Genomic DNA, 14,206 nt, shown 5'->3' on the forward strand with positions numbered 1-14,206 from the left:
AATTTTTTTCAGCAATGTTTTATAGTCCTCAGACCATGAGTTTTATATTCCCTTCATTAAGTTTATTCCTAAGTATTTTAATCTTCTTGATGCTATTACAAATATAATTGTTTTCATCATTTTCAGTTTGCTCACTGCTACTATACAGGAATATAATTGATTTTTGTGGGGTTTTTTTGTTTTGTTTGTTTTTTGTATTCTTCTGAAGTGAGAAGCAGGGGGGAGGGGGGATCAGACAGTCTCCGCATGTGCCCGACCAGGATCTACCTGGCATGCCCACAGGGGGCAATGCTAGGCCCCTCTGGGGCAAGGCGGAGGCCACAGAGCCATCCTCAGCACCTGGGCCAACTTTGCTCCAGTGGAGCCTTGGCTGGGGGGGGGGAGAGATAGAGCAAAAAGAGAGGGGGAAGGGTGGAGAAGCAGATGGGTACTTCTCCTGTGTGCCCTGGCCCAGAATTGAACCCCAGACTTCTACACGCCAGGCCAACGCTCTACTGCTGAGCCAACCGGCCAGGGCACAATTGATTTTTGTACCCTGATCTTTGTCCTGCAGCCTTACTGAACTCACATATTAGCTCTAACACAGTGATTCCCAACCTTTTTTGGGCCATGGACCAGTTTAATGTCAGAAAATATTTTCATGGACCGGCCTTTAGGGTGGGACGAATAAATGTATCACATGACCGAGACAAGCGTCAAGAGTGAGTCTTAGACGGATGTAACAGAGGGAACCTGGTCATTTAAAAAAAATAAAACATTGTTCAGACTTAAATATAAATAAAATGGAAATAATGTAAGTTATTTATTCTTTCTTTGTGGACCGGTACCAAATGGCCCACAGACTGGTACCGGTCCGCGACCCGGGGGTTGGGGACCACTGCTCTAACAGATTTTCAGTGAATTCTTTAGGTCTTCCTATACAAGATCACGTCAGTGGCAAATAAACATACTTTTACTTCCTCCTTCCCAATCTGCACGTCTTTCACGTCGTTATCTTTCTTAATTGCCCTAGATAATCAAGTTGGAAACAGGTGACTAATTTTGATTGGGAGGTAGACGGTCCACCCAAAGCAGCAGCTGCTCTGACTCGTAGGAGGCCACAGCTCTCCTCCCCCACTTCTCCTGGCCAGTTACTGCCCACTCACCTCCCTGCACCCCCACCTCTGCCCTGCTCTGCGTCCCAGGAAGCTTACCCTGTGGATGGAAGCCCCTATGCTTCCCTGCTGGCTGGCTGCCCACAGGTTTAAGCCAATGAGAGGTACAAACAGGAGAGAGGAGGGTGGGCAGTGAGAGCGTGGGGCACATCTTCCCACTCTCTATTGGCTTTGGTACCACAGTCCTGGCCGGGGTCGCGTCCTGCCACTACAACAGTCCCTGAGGAGTGCCCCAGCCTCCACATTGTCAACCCTGTCTGGAGTCTGGAGGAACAAGATTTCCTCTCTTGACCCCTGCAAGCCTAGTGGAGGTCATGGTTTCTTGCTATTGCTCCTCCCTGGGTGCCTCAACTTCCTTTGTTGTGTGCCTGACTTACGTTGGCTGATTCAGTTTTTCAGAATTGATCTGTGACCCTCAGCATTCCTGGCCAACCATTACCGCTATTCTGGTAGATGACCCATACCCCAAACTTCCCCACCAAGGAAGGCACTGTGGGACCCTGCTCAATGTGAAAACTTGGTTCTTTGGATAAAGTGATCACCCAAGTGCCAAGTCCATGAGCCAAGGAGATGGTAAGGGACTCCAGTGGCAAAGAGCTTCAGTTCCTGGGAAGAAAGTAAACAGCGACCCAGATAGGATGTGACCTGGGCTACAGTTGCTGCTGCTTTCTCTTCCTATTCTTGATGCCATGGAAAATCTAGCTTTGTAGTCCCTTGATCTGACCTTTTCCTCTCTGCTTTGAAATTCAAACAGAAAAACTGGGCCAGAGGCTTCCCAGAGATGGAGCCCTAGGCACACACTTTCTCTGGTCTTTATCCTAATGACCACAAGGCAGTGTCAAACTACCCATACCCTTTGCGTGGGCTTGCTACTTAGTGCCAGTAACTGCTTTAAGTCACATGATCTCATTTCATCATCAGAAACTTTGTAAGGCAGGTGTTATAGCCACAGCTTTGTAAGTGGAGACAGAAACTTAGGATAAACAGCTGCACCAGTCTCAAAGCTCGAAGGCACTCATACTCAGGTTGGCTCATGGTTCCAAACTAGGCCTTAGACACTCTCCTGCTTCCCAGGAACAAACTGTGAGTCAATTTAAGAGTTATCAGCCAATACTGGTTACTAGTTAACACCTTCTCTTCCCTGCCTGTCAGCCTCCAACTCCTCCTCCTCAACCATGCAGCTTGGCCCGGCCACTCTCAGGCCTCTGATCACTGGGTGAAGGGCCTCCTCCCCTTCCAGTGGGATCAGAGTCACACCCACATCTCTACCAGAGCCCTTCCTCATCACGGTCATGCTGCCCAACCGAAGGGAGGCTGAGCACCTGCTGCGTGGGGGAGGAACTCCCCCTGGGGTGGTGGGGACTTCTGCAGCAGTGATTGGAAGGTCACAGGGCTCACAGTGGCCTTTGCCCTGAAGTGCACCCCGGAGGGGAGAAGAGCCATGGCCTGCCAGGAGCCTTGGCAACAGCCCTGAGCACGTTCTGACTGGCCAACTCTCACTTTTCTGCTCCCCAGTCACAAGGGATGTGTTCACTTGAATATAAGTTTTCCCCAACTGGAATAAGTTAGATGACTGAAAGTTCCCTGGGGAGGAAGGAGCACCCCAGATGGGAACTTCTGAACTTACAGGAAAACTGGGTGTGGACCAAGGTAGTACGTGAGTTATGAGAAAGCCCCAGGTGACAAACTGCCTTTCCCATCTTCTCAGCCCCAACCCCAGGGGTACCTACACAAGGATGCCTTCCCAGTGCCACCTGTCCCCATCTGGAGAAAGAGGCCATGTGTTACAATAATTGCAAAAACAAGAAGTAATAATAGCTATAAGTGTCTGTTATGTGCCAGGCCCTGCACAGAGCATGACCTGGTCATCCCCCCAACACTTGTAATGTGGGTATCATCCCATATGACAGTTGTTTTTGTTTTTTGGTTTTTTTTTAGAAAGCAGAGAGAAAGAGAGACAGAGAGAAGGGGGAGGAGCAGGAAGCATCAATTCCCATATATGCCTTGACCAGGCAAGCCCAAGGTTTTGAACCAGCGACCTCAGTGTTCCAGGTCGATGCTTTATCCACTGTGCCACCACAGGTCAGGCGACAGTTGTTGTTTTTTTTATAAATAAATTTTTATTTTAATGGGGTGACATCAATAAATCAGGGTACATATATTCAAAGAAAACATGTCCAGGTTATCTTGTCATTCAATTCTGTTGCATACCCATCACCCAAAGTCAGATTGTCCTCCATCACCTTCTATCTAGTTTTCTTTGTGCCCCTCCCCCGCCCCCTCCATATGACAGTTTTATTGAGCTGCAACTTGCACACTATCATTATATTTAACAATCTTATTATGACTCTGCAGTTTATAAGGTACTTTAATTTTATTATTTATTCATTTTACAGAGGAGAGAGAGAGAAAGGGGGGAGGAGCAGGAAGCATCAACTCCCATATATGCCTTGACCAGACAAGTGCAGGGTTTTGAACCGGTGACCTCAGTGTTCCCAGGTCGATGCTTTATCCACTGCGCCACCAGAGATCAGGCTATAAGGTACTTTAATAGACATTCTTAGAGGCTACTAATGGCATCCTTGACCAGTAGGAAGGGCAGGATGATCTTCACCTTACAGATAAGAAAAATGGGGCTTTCCCCAACCCCGCCACTGCTTTCTGAGCTCCTCGCTTTAACACAGGATAAAGGGTAAAAGGAAAAACAGCCAGGGGTTTGGGGACAGGGGTGGACGGGGTACCATGAAGGGCAGGAGAAGCCTTAAAGAGCAGATAGGACCATCTGTCCACATTTGCTGCTGTGGACCCTACACTGCTGTGATTCCAAGGGAAAGGCGATGTCTAGAGTCAAAAAAGTTGGGTTCAAATTTCACGATTGCCACTAACTGGTCATATGACCTTGGGAATCACTCTACCTCTCCCGCTCTCCATCTGTGTGATATTGTGATATATAAGAAATACATAATTTTCCCTGGCTGGATAGCTTGGTTGGTTAGAGCATTGTCCCAAAGTGCAGAGGTTGCCAGTTTGATCCTCAGTCAGGGCACATACAGGAATGGATCGATGTTCCAGTCTCTCCCATCCTCTCTCTCTAAAATCAATAAAATAAACATTAAAATATATTTATATATATACTTTGTCCCTAGTTCCTGGCACAGAGGTACTAAAACCCTTGTATTTTCCTGAGGGGTAGGAGAAAGGAGTACTTTTTGTTATCTACAATAAGCCCCTCCTTTTCTTTTTTTGGGGGGGCAGAGACAGAGAGTCAGAGAGAGGGACAGATAGGGACAGATAGACAGGAAGGGAGAGAGATGAGAAACATCAATTCTTCGTTGCGGTTCCTTAGTTGTTCATTGATTTCTCATATGTGCCTTGACTGGGGGGCTACAGCAGACCGAGTAACCCCTTGCTTGAGCCAGCGACCTTGGGTCCAAGTTGGTGAGCTTTGCTCAAACCAGATGAGCCTGCACTCAAGCTGGCGACCTCGGGGTCTCGAACCTGGGTCCTCCACATCCCAGTCCAATGCTCTATCCTTTTAACCACCCCTGAGCTTATGCTAATGAGATGACTCCTGGTGAGTCCCTAGGTAGCTCTAGAATGGGGGTTGGTTGACAGAGGAACCCACTTTTAGTTAGGGAGTTGGTGGGGGGGCAGCAGGGCTGGAAAACGATTTAATTACCAGGGGCAGATGATTTAATCAATATTGCCTACATAATGGAGCCTCCTTAAGAACTCTAAACGATGGGGTTCAGAGAGCCTCCAAGTTGGTGAACACATCATGTGCTGAGAGAGCGGTACAGCCCACCTGCCTGGGGACACAACTTCTGCACAGAGGATCCTCCCAGACCAGGCCCTATGCACCTCTTCCCTGGGCTGTTCATCTGTATCCATCAGAATAAACTGGTAATAATAAATTAGACACTATCTGAGTTCTGTGAGCTGTTGCAGCAAATTATTGAAACTGAGGAGGCAATTGTGGGGGACGTCTGATGTAGAGCTGCCTGGTCAGGAGTACGGGAGGGAGGCCTGGACTCGCAGCTGCCGCTGAAGTGGGGGCCGTCTGTAGGACCCAGCCCTTCGCCTGTGGGGTCTGCACTAATTCTGGGAGTTGGTGTCAGAACTGGACACCCAGTTGCTGTCTACAGAGAAGGGGAAAATTGGTTGGTGTGAGGAAAACCCCACATATTTGGTGTCAGAAGTGTTACAAGTAAAAAACAGGAACCTGTTAGCCCATCTATAAAACACCTTTATCCTTCAGCACAGAAGGCTGACAATTTTTTTTTAATTAAGTGAGAGGCAGGGCGGCAGAAGGACAGACTCCTGCATGCACCCCAGCTTGGATCCACCTGGCAAGCCCCCTACCAGGCAATGCTCTGCTCATCTGGAGCCATTGCTCCATTGTTCAGCAAATGAGTTATTTTAGTGCCTAAGGCGAGGCTATAGAGCCATCCTCAGTGCCTGGGGCCAACTTGCTAGAACCATTTGAGCCATGACAGCAGGAGGGAAAGAGAGAAAGAGAGAAAGAGAGAAGGGGGAGGGATGGAGAAGCAGATGGTCGCTTCTCCTGTGTGCCCTGACTGGGAATCGAACCCAGGACTTCCACATACCAGGCCAACACTTATCACTGAGCCAACTGGCCATGGCCAAAAGGTATATACTCAAAGGACTATGATTAGATTTCACACAAGAGCCACCAAGTGTTTAATGAGCACCTATGGCCCATAACACATACTTGGAGGCCAGGAAATAATATAGAACATAGCCTCTGACTTCAAGAAACTTTTTATCTGGTGAGGAGACCAGACAAGCACACCCAAAACATAAGGAATATTGAATGCCTCCCTGCCTCCCATATGCAAAGAAACTGCTTTGAGAGGAAAAGGAAATGGGAGGGTAAGCAACTGACGAGAGCTAGGTAAAACATTATGAAGGAGGGCACTAGCTGAGCTCAGAGAGAGGATCCTGGCACACAGGTGTCAGTACCTGCTCAGGAAGTGGACAGGCGGTGAGAGGGGACAGCAGGGGTCAACAATCCACTCCCTGCAAACATGGTCTAGCCTGACTAATTCAGGGTCAAGGTCGGGTGGCAAAAGTAGCCAATAAGATGAGAAGTATGGTCTGGGACCAATGGAAGGTAAAGGTGAGTGGTTTAGTGAGATGATAAGCAAAGAAAAAGTGTTCATTCATTTATTCAATATTGACTGAACCTTCGCAATGGGCCAGGTACTGTCAGGCCCCGGAGATACGGCTGAGCCAGAGAGAAGAGGTCCCTGCCCTCCCAACACCAACATTTCATTCTATCAGGAGACCAAGTGCACAGACAAGATTATTCCAGGTCCATCCAGATTGTAAGTGCTGACTGTCTCCGTGCCATAGACTCCCTCCTGATGACAGATGTCATTTAGAGACATGAAAGAAAGCAAAGCCACAGGAGCCACATCCCTGCCTTCCTGGTCCTGAGCACCAGGGAAAAAAGGCACATTCCTTACCAACACTTGGGACAAAGCAGAGGGAAATAAATGTCTGTCCCTCCCTCTCACCTGTCCCTGGAACCACACATGCTCAGCCAGTTTCCTCCTTCTTGAATTCCTATCCCATGACTTGGAAGAGAGTCTGGCCTGTTTGCAGTTGAAGATAAGAACCAGAAGCCATCTGGGGCTCTTATCGTTTCTCCTCCCCCTAAACTGAGGGAAAGGTTTTCTTCTAAGCAAAGGGGGGTTCTCTCCTTTTAGGACTAAGCAATGAATCCTGCTCAAATGCCAAATTTGGTCTCCCGAAAGGCAGGTAGTTACATGCTCTTCTGTCATTGCTGTCTAGAATATAATCACAAACTGACATCTTGGGGAGAGCTGATCTTGGCCCTTCAATTTCCCAGATTCCTTATAAGGGCATGTTACCTCGTGGCTCTTGTGAGCCCTTGGCCTGGGATGACTTCATGGGCAAGGTTTTTACATGCTCAAACATATTATTCAATTCGTTTAATGGGGTGTTATCCTACAACCATGCCAGTCAAGAACAGACCTTTTCTGCCTGGCCTGTGGTGGCACAGTGGATAAAGCGTTGACCTGGAATGCTGAGGTCACAGGTTCAAAACCCTGGCTTGCCCAGTCAAGCACATACAAGAAGCAACTACTATGAGTTGCTCCTTCCCCTTCTCTCTCTCTCTCTCCCCTCTCTAAAATAAAATTAAAAAAAAATAGGCTCTTCGTAAAGCAAAGGTACTTTCCTGTTCTCCAGCTCCAGAGCATTTAGCCAAAGAGCTGAAAATCACAGCATGTGGGGGCCCCTGAGCCCCTAGCCTGGTGCAAGACTCTGAGCAGACCCTACCCTGACCCCTGACAGCTTCACTATTTCCATAAGAGACCCAGTCAAGGGGACCATGTGACCTTTCCCCCAACTGTCATCACCACACCAAGGCACTCTGGGCCAGAGCTTGGGATCCATAGGCCATTTTCCTCTGCCCCTAACATCTCAGGCAGAACACATTTTCATTGTCCAGTAAGATTTGCTACTTTGGGCTCCTCAGCTTTGCCAATCCTGACCACAACTGTCCCCATAGGCTGGGAGCAATGAGCCAGCCCACCCCTCCCCTGGATTCCTGTTTCTAAAGACATTCCCAGAATCACCTTGCCTTCTCCTTTCCAAAATACTAGGAGGCTGCCAAGTTCCAGAGGGAACAGAGACAATGGCCTTAGTGCACACCACTGCCAGGGCAGTGTGCTTCCAGAGGCCTCTAAGAAGTGGTCCTCTTACCGTGGCAGCCTGGCTGCAGAGCTCCAGGGAGGCCACACTGTTCCTGGTGCTGGGACACCCCAATCTAGGCCGTCTGCCTCCAGCCTGTCGATCATTGATGTTTTAGCTCAGGCCTCTGTCAGTGACTCTCAGAACTACCCTCCCCCCTACCACTCACAGGACAGAGAGGCTGCTTTGAGCCAATCTCCGGCTCAGGGGCAGACCTTGAACAGGACTGTTTGAGGAAAGAATAAAAAACAGAAACCAGGTCAAGGGTGAGCTGGAAAGGGATGGTCAAAAGGTACTGCCCATGTATTCTGGCAGAACAATTAAAGACAGTGGTATTTGGGTTTTACAAAGGAGGGAGGGCCAGGACCAGGGATGGAGAGCCAGCAAGGAGAGCTTCTGGCCTAAGAAAAGGAACAGAGGGTCCAATGCGAGAAGAAAATGAGGAGTCTTAACGTTTTCCTCTTTCTGATGAGACCCTGCTATGCCTAAGAATATCCCCCCTGGGAACTGGTGACATCATGGTCCTTTCTCCCCATGGGGCCAGGACACTGGATTCCTCAGGAGGGGACACATTACCTAGTGGTTCCTGTGAGCCATTGTTCTGGTATGACTTCATGAGCAAGATTTTTTTTTTTTGTATTTTTCTTAAGTTGGAAACAGGGAGGCAGCCAGACAGACTCCCGCATGCACCCGACCGGGATCCACCTGGCATGCCCACCAGGGGGTGATGCCCTGCCCATCTGGGGCGTTGCTCTGTTGCAACCAGGGCCATCCTCAGCGCCCGGGCCAACCTTGCTCCAATGAAGTCTTGGCTGCGGGAGGGGAAGAGAGAGACAGAAAGGAAGGAGAGGGGGAGGGGTGAAGAAGCAGATGGTGCCTCTCCTGTGTGCCCTGGCCGGGAAACAAACCCAAGACTCCTGCACACCAGGCCGATGCTCTACCACTGAGCCAACCAGCCAGGGCCCATGAGCAAGATTTTTAAATGCTTGGACATACTATTAAACCCAAGCAGATCAATTCATTTAATGTGGTGTTATCCCAACAACCATGCCAGTCAAGAACAAGGATAGAGTTCTCACACACTGGGCACCATCCCACTACCAACAAAAAACAAAACAAACTAGGCTGAGCTCTACAGGAGTTCCTGGAGTAAGCCCACACCCTCACTCACTGTTCTAGCTTTGCTTAGCTCACTGAACCCAAGGTTAGTCAGAGAGGGCCCCCCCAGTCCAGAGCACCGGCTGCCTGATGGGGCCTAAGTCAGGCAGGAGGTCCACGTGCACAGGCGTCTCTGGGAGATCCACAGGTGAGTGGGGAGGGAGCTTGTTCACCCCTTTTGGGTCCACAATGCTGACCTGCACAGGTCCTTCTGATTCCACCTCTTCTCCCTCTTTCTCCAGAACTGACAACAAGCAGCTTTTTGCTTCCTCTCTAGCCCACCACGGAAAGGTGCCTACCACTAATAAAGCCTGCCAAAGGCAGACCAGTGGAAATCCCGGAAGAGGAGGACAGAGTGACACCCCACTGGAGGTGCTGCCCGGGATTAGTGAGAGACAATGGTGGGCTGAAACAACCCACAGAGACTCCCTGCTTCTGGTGCTCTACCCTGGGGTTGGGGCTGGTGCTTTTTCCCTACTGGAGGCAGGGAGGTGCAACTGACTCCCACATCTGCTTTGAGACCGGCCTTCCAGTGGTTGACCTGCCAGGTGGGTGAGCTGGAGGGAACAGTCAGCATCAGGCTAGCAAACAGACTTCAGCCTTATCCAGGAGCAAGAATGGTGGGAGGGACATTTCTACAGCATGCGATCTTAGTTTGTTTATTCAAGTGCTTTCTATACCTTACCTCCATCTCCCTACACCACTGGGAAGAAGCCAGGATAGGGACATTCATCCCTGAGGTGAAACCCTCAGGACACGAGTGCAGGAAAGATTACTCCAGTCCAGGTCTAGGAAGGAAAGTCCAAGGCTACTTGGGAAAAGGTACAGCTCTAGGTGAATAATCCTGGGTAGGAATTTGTCAAAATCAAGAAGGATGGAGACCCTTCACCACTGCTCTGGATATGCTAGTGACACTTGGGTTACAGAGGTGAGTGACATTTGATTCTCACAGAGGATGAACCAGGCATGAGAAAATGGGACTCTGGAGTGAGAAAGACCTGAACCTGATCTTAAATTTGCTATGTGTGACCTTGGGCAAGTCATTTAACCTCCAAGTCTCAATTCTGTCACTTGTAAAATGGGATTAGCAACACATACCTTGCAGACTTGTTTGTGAGAGCTCAGTGGATCTGATTATTATGAACTAGGTTTTATTTCTAACTATTCCCAGTTTTCCACATAAAAGTAGAACCTTCCTTGTGAGAGAGGTGGGCAGACAGGAAGAAAGAATATATCCTAATATTCTGCTATTTCTCCAACTTCTGTTCAACTCCCAGCGCTGACAAGCTCAACAAAAGGACAAGGGCAGGGGAGAGACTGGTGGTCAAACAGGCTCAGATGGCCTGACCAGGCGGTGGCGCAGTGGATAGAGCGTCGGACTGGGATGCAGAGGACCCGGGTTCAAGACCCCGAGGTCGCCAGCTTGAGTGCGGGCTCATCTGGTTTGAGAAAAAGCCCACCAGCTTGAACCCAAGGTCACTGGCTCCAGCAAGGGGTTACTCGGTCTGCTGAAGGCCCGCGGTCAAGGCACATATGAGAAAGCAATCAATGAACAACTAAGGTGTTGCAACGCGCACTGAAAGACTAGTGATTGATGCTTCTCATCTCTCTCCATTCCTGTCTGTCTGTCCCTGTCTATCCCTCTCTCTGACTCACTCTGTCTCTGTAAAAAATAAATAAATAAAAATTTTAAAAAAAAATCAGGCTCAGATGGTTGGGCACATACACTCCTTTCCCTGTAACCCTGTCCTGGACACTTCCTGGCAGCCCAGAGGCTCTGTGAAATCTGGTACCTTTCTCTTCATGGTACTTAGTATCTGGGGTGAGATCAAGGAAGCAAGTCACCTAGCTTTGGGCAAGAATAGTCCCAGGAGTCCTGTGTTTTGAGAGAAGAGAGGATTTGAGAGGATATAGGTCTTTGCTTGGGTTTTCCTAGGGCCAGAGGGGACAGGCAAGACCTTCTAGTGACACGGATGACACTCCTCGTGGGACACTTCTCATGAGCCCCGGCCACCTCTGCTCATGCTTCATTTCATGGAGATCAGGCAGAAGAACAGTAACCTTCAGAACAGGTGTCTTGACTTCTTCAGGTTAAAAACTGTGTGAGCTGGCCCATGTCTTACTCAGCTGTGCCTGCAGGGGGCATTTCACAGATTGTTACTGGACTGGGCCACAAATACCATCACCAGTAGCTGCTGTACCAGCCACAGCAGCATTGGGGACACAAGGTGATGGTCCTGCCCTCAAGGCACTCATGGCCAGGGAAGTCATTAGAAATGTAAATGAAGTGAAATGAATTGTACGGTATAACATGGCAATTATAGTTAACAATACTGCATTTAAAATTTTTTTTTTAATTTATTGGGGTGACATTGGGTAACAAAATTATATAGGTTTCAGGTGTACAATTCTATAACACATCCTCTGTATACTGTATTATGTGTTCACTCTAAGTCAAGGCTCCTTCCATCACTATTCATCCCTTTTCCTTCTTCTACGTCCCCCACCCCCCTTTCAACAATACTGTGTTTTATATTTGAAAGTTGCTAAGAGAATAGAGCTTAAAAGTTCTGATCACAAGAAAACAAACTGAAACTATGTGAGGTAATAGATGTTATCTAGCCTTATTGTGGTGAGCATTTATTGATATAGACGAATATTTAATCATTATGTTATACATCTGAAATTAACAATGTTACATGTCAATTATTTCTTAATTTAAAAAATAAAAATAAAAAAAGCGAGGCCCTGGCCAGGTAGCTCAGTTGGTTAGAGCAGTGGTCCCCAACCCCCGTGCTGAGAACCGGTACCAGTCCGTGGGCCATTTGGTACCAGTCCACAAAGAAAGAATAAATAACTTACATTATTTCCGTTTTATTTATATTTAAGTCTGAACAATGTTTTATTTTTTTAAAATGACCAGATTCCCTGTTACATCCGTCTAAGACTCACTCTTGACGCTTGTCTCGGTCATGTGATACATTTATTCGTCCCACCCTAAAGGCAGGTACGTGAAAATATTTTCTGACATTAAACCGGTCCGTGGCCCAAAAAAGGTTGGGAACCACTGGGTTAGAGCATTGTCCCAATACGCCAGGGTTGTGGGTTTGATCCCCAGACAGGGCACATACAAGGATCAACCAATGAGTGCATAACTAAGAGGAACAAGAAATCAGCGTTTCTCTTTCTCTCTCAAATAATTTTTTTTAAGTGAAATGAAGTATGACTACCATAAATAAATAAGGTAAGCGCCTGACCAGGCGGTGGCGCAGTGAATAGAATGTCGGAATGGAATGCAGAAGGACCCAGGTTTGAGACCCCCGACTTCACCAGCTTGAGTGCGGGCTCATCTGGTTTGAGCAAAGCTCACCAGCTTGGACTCAAGGTTGCAGTCTCGAGCAAGGGGTGACTCGGTCTGCTGTGGCCATAGGGTCAAGGCACATATGAGAAAGCAATCAATGAACAACTAAGGTGTCGGAACGAAAAACTAATGATTGATGCTTCTCATCTCTCTCCATTCCTGTCTGTCTGTACCTATCTATCCCTCTCTGACTCTGTCCCTGTAAAAAAAAAAAAAAGAAAGAAAGAAGGTGAGCCTGACCAGGTGGGGGTGCAATGAATAGAGCGTCGACCTGGGACTCCAAAAACCCAGGTTTGAAACACCGAAGTTGCTGGCTTAAGCGCAGGTTCACCTGCCTGAGTGCAGGGTCGCCAGCTTGAGTGTGGGATCACAGACCTAACCCCATGGTTGCTGGCTTGAGGCCCAAGGTCACTGGCTTGGCTGGCACATATGAATGAGAAAGCAAACAATGAACTAAGGAGCTGCAACGAAGAATTGATGCTTCACATCTCTCTCCTTTCCTGTCTGTTTCTATTTCAAAAACAATTTTTAAAAAATAAAACATAACTATATATTTTTAAAAATTAATGATCAGTCCTGGCCTGTTGGCTGAGTTGGTTAGAGCATCATTCCAGTACACCAAGATTGCAGGTCAATCCCCAGTCAGGGCACGTATAAGAATCAACCAATGAATGCATAAATAAGTGGAACAACAAATCCAAGTTTCTCTCTTTCTCTTTAAAAATCACTAAATAAAAATGAAAAAAAAAAAACTAGTGAGGAAAGTGGTATTGTTTCACACTTTTGCAAATCTCTTTAAGGCCTAGCATAAGACACTGGCTTCTCATATCAGCATTTCTGTGTCCAATCCATCGTGACCAGTCATGTTTATGGAGACAATCTGGACTTGACCAAATACACAGTTGTAAAAGGGAGGAATATTTTTATAGCCTTTGCAGACAATTATGGATACTTCTGTTGGATACTACACAAAAACTTGACAAATAGTAGTTAATTGGCCCTGGCCGGTTGGCTCAGCAGTAGAGCGTTGGCCTAGCGTGCGGAGGACCGGGGTTTGATTCCCGGCCAGGGCACACAGGAGAAGCGCCCATTTGCTTCTCCACCCCTCCGCCGCGCTTTCCTCTCTGTCTCTCTCTTCCCCTCCCACAGCCAAGGCTCCATTGGAGCAAAGATGGCCCGGGCGCTGGGGATGGCTCTGTGGCCTCTGCCTCAGGTGCTAGAGTGGCTCTGGTCGCAACATGGCGACGCCCAGGATGGGCAGAGCATCGCTCCCTGGTGGGCAGAGCGTCGCCCCATGGTGGGCGTGCTGGGTGGATCCTGGTCGGGCGCATGCGGGAGTCTGTCTGACTGTCTCTCCCTGTTTCCAGCTTCAGAAAAATAGGAAAAAAAATAGTAGTTAATTAAAATGTGGAATATGAAACCATATGAACTTTTAAAGTACTCTATGTTAAAATCTATTGGCCTTTCTTGAATTGTAAAGGGCCTTTTAGCCTCACCAGGCGGTGGTGCAGTGGATAGAGCAGGGATCCCCAAACTACGGCCCACGGGCTGCATCCAGCCCCCTGAGGCCGTTTATCCGGCCCCCGCCGCACTTCCAGAAGGGGCATCTCTTTCATTGGTGGTCAGTGAGAGGAGCACAGGATGCGGATGCTATGCTCCTGGAGTACTGTATGTGGCAGCAGCGCTCATGTACAGTACTACTTCCGGTGACACAGGATGCACGCGTCATATCACTTGTTACGGCTAGCAGTGTCAAATATGGAACCAGACACTGACCATCTCATTAGCCAAA

At 48.2% G+C, this 14,206-nt stretch overlaps 1 protein-coding gene across 5 annotated transcripts in view; it reads right to left on the reverse strand.

Annotated features, from left to right (window-relative positions):
• Positions 1–14,206, reverse strand: part of PC (pyruvate carboxylase) — a 109,035-nt gene that overhangs the window by 56,342 nt on the left and 38,487 nt on the right. The window contains exon 1 of one of the 5 annotated variants that reach the window (XM_066252168.1): positions 7,908–8,056. The exons of the other annotated variants lie outside the window; for them this stretch is intronic. The gene's annotated coding sequence lies outside the window, so the exon portion shown is untranslated. Of the gene's footprint in view, positions 1–7,907; positions 8,057–14,206 lie in introns of those variants that run through there. 5 annotated transcript variants of the gene reach the window in all.

The sequence above is a fragment of the Saccopteryx bilineata genome, chromosome 1 (genome assembly GCF_036850765.1).
Source record: "Saccopteryx bilineata isolate mSacBil1 chromosome 1, mSacBil1_pri_phased_curated, whole genome shotgun sequence".
NCBI classification, from domain to species: domain Eukaryota; kingdom Metazoa; phylum Chordata; class Mammalia; order Chiroptera; family Emballonuridae; genus Saccopteryx; species Saccopteryx bilineata.